The 2545-nt window shown below is 33.8% G+C and overlaps 1 protein-coding gene across 1 annotated transcript in view; it reads right to left on the reverse strand.

The window, feature by feature from the left end:
* Positions 1–2545, reverse strand: part of LOC109843246 (mitogen-activated protein kinase 15-like) — a 15168-nt gene that overhangs the window by 7643 nt on the left and 4980 nt on the right. The window lies entirely within an intron of this gene.

A 2545-nucleotide genomic window follows, 5' to 3' on the forward strand; every position in this document is an offset into this window, starting at 1 on the left:
TCATGGGTCATAATTTGCCAGATATATGACCATCCAAAACTTCAACATATAATCACATAACAGACAGATCTGTCCTAACGTTATATTGTATTTTGGTCATGTTCAGACTAAAAGCCATAATGGTAAATTTTGATCTAGGTAGGTTAGACTCGCCAAGTCAGATGCTTAAACTGACCTATTAACTCGTTAACCCATACAATCTTCAACTACTCTAAAAATATAGGCTTAAGAGGTTACCTCGCAGAATTAGCCACTTCTCCCGTCTTTTAGAGTCAACTATCATCTTCATCTCCATCTTTTGAATTGAGATGGAAAGCAAATGGAGGGAAGTCCCTAAAATCTTTCATACTTCGAAATAAGTCCCTCAAATCATTTAAATCGCTACTACATCCCTCAATAAATACTTAAGTTATTTTGAAATTAGCCCCTCAAATCACTAGGATTGCTATCCAATCCTCCGATTCTCATAGGTCGTTTCAAATTAATACCTCTAGCTGCTACTCTTCTTGATTGGAAGGACTTGTTTCAAAATAACTTAAGAATTGGGGGATCTAATAGTAATTTCAATTATTTGAGGGATTTATTTCAAAACAACTTAAAAATTGGAGGACCTAATAAAAAGTTAAGTGATTTGAGAGTCTAATTCCAAAATATGAAAGCTGTAAGGGATTAATACCAAAAAACCTTGTAAAAATCTCAAAGGATTATTGAAGGTGATAACAAGGTCTAAAAGCTCTCCCTATATTATGCATGGAAAAGAATATGAACTTGTATGACGTCACAACTAGATTTTCTCATTTCCATTGTTCTAGGTTTTTGTTATTTGTTTCATAAAACCAGACACGTAGCGAAACAGAATCGGCATGAACATTCCATAATGTAGCTAACAAAGTGACTAGGAGATAGTGAAATAACATTATATTAACAGGTTAGAGGTCCACTGACTTTCAATCTAAGAATGCACCTCTTGATGCATCGAACTAAGGATGCACCTCTTGATGCATGGCATAGATTATTCTAATAGATGATCTGCTCTATTCATCATGATCTAAATGTCTCTATAGAGAAAGACTGAAAGAGAGAGCAAAGTTATTATTCATCTAACCATAGCCTCTCCTAAATAGAGAAGGGTAATGAAAAATAGATAAGATAAAATCATATCTAATCGCATCTCACAATATCTAATTAATATTCCATAGTATCTACTAATATCTCAATACTAATAATATCTAACTTCAAGCTGGGGCATAGACACTATATGTCTAGCTTATTACAAATGGAAATAAAATAGCTAGTTGCAACAGCTTGGTAATGTCATCTTTGCACGGAAAACTTAAAGCGTTGGAAATCAGAAAATTGTAGTCACAGAGAAGAAACGCTAAGCAGGTAAACCAACTCTAGGTGGATAAGCCAGTAGTAACTCTAGGCGAGTAAGCTTATACAAACCCTAGGTAGGTATGCATGTAGAAAACAACAAGAGAGAACCCTTGATTGATCCATTGCTTGCTCGGTTGCTCGATCAGTCGATCTTGATTTCCACATCCTTTGATGATGAAAACATCAAGGCATCTTGTTCAACATAAAATAGTGAATTTCAAAAGATCTTAGCGGAGAAAGCACGAACGTTGAAGAAATGACAATAAGATACCGGAGGTGCTATTCACGATGAACTTTACCGTGAGATACTACTATTCATCGCAAAAGTTACAGTTCACAGTGAACAGTACTGATGGATAGAAGCAGATTTCCCCTGAAGCTAGGGTTTTTTGGAGGTAAGATTTTTTTTTTGTGCCAGGTTTTTTTCATAGGGATTTAGGAATTGGTCAAAGTTGCTGTCGAAGCACAAAGGCAGTATTCGTGGCAAAACCTTCTAGACGGCCCCAAGATCAAAAAAGAATATAGGTGTTTTCTAGAACCAAGAACCTAGTTGCTCTGATACCATGTAGAGAAATAGAAAGGACGGTTATTATTCATCTAACACTAACCTCTTTTAAATAAAGATTTGAAGGATATTACCAAATTGATATGAGATAAAATTATATCTAATCATGTTTCACAATATCTTAACAATATTCCATAATATCTACTGATATCTCAAATAGATATGAGATAAAACCATATCTAATCACGTTTCACAATATCTTAACAATATTCTATAATATCTACTGGTATCTCAATACTAATAATTCTATCTGCCTCAAAACATCTATAAAACAAAAAACATGATGTTTTCATAACACATATTTTTCGTTGTCTCTTTAGTCGTGTTGTCATAAAACCACTAATTTTACAATCAATTGATACATGAGTGACTATAATCCAATATGCCTAATTTTTTATTTATATACTATCCAAAACATATTGATCAAAATGAGCAGAGTAGATCAAGTAAATTGATTGTATATAATGTTGTTTTGAAGTTACATTCTTAGATTGAATCTAAGGTGTCATATGGGGTGTATTTTCCATCCAATTGATCTAACTCACATCATTCCTCCATCTAACTACCAAGCACCAAACTTAGTGCTTGGTACCAAACATACCC

The sequence above is a fragment of the Asparagus officinalis genome, chromosome 5 (assembly GCF_001876935.1).
Source record: "Asparagus officinalis chromosome 5, Aspof.V1, whole genome shotgun sequence".
Taxonomy (NCBI): domain Eukaryota; kingdom Viridiplantae; phylum Streptophyta; class Magnoliopsida; order Asparagales; family Asparagaceae; genus Asparagus; species Asparagus officinalis.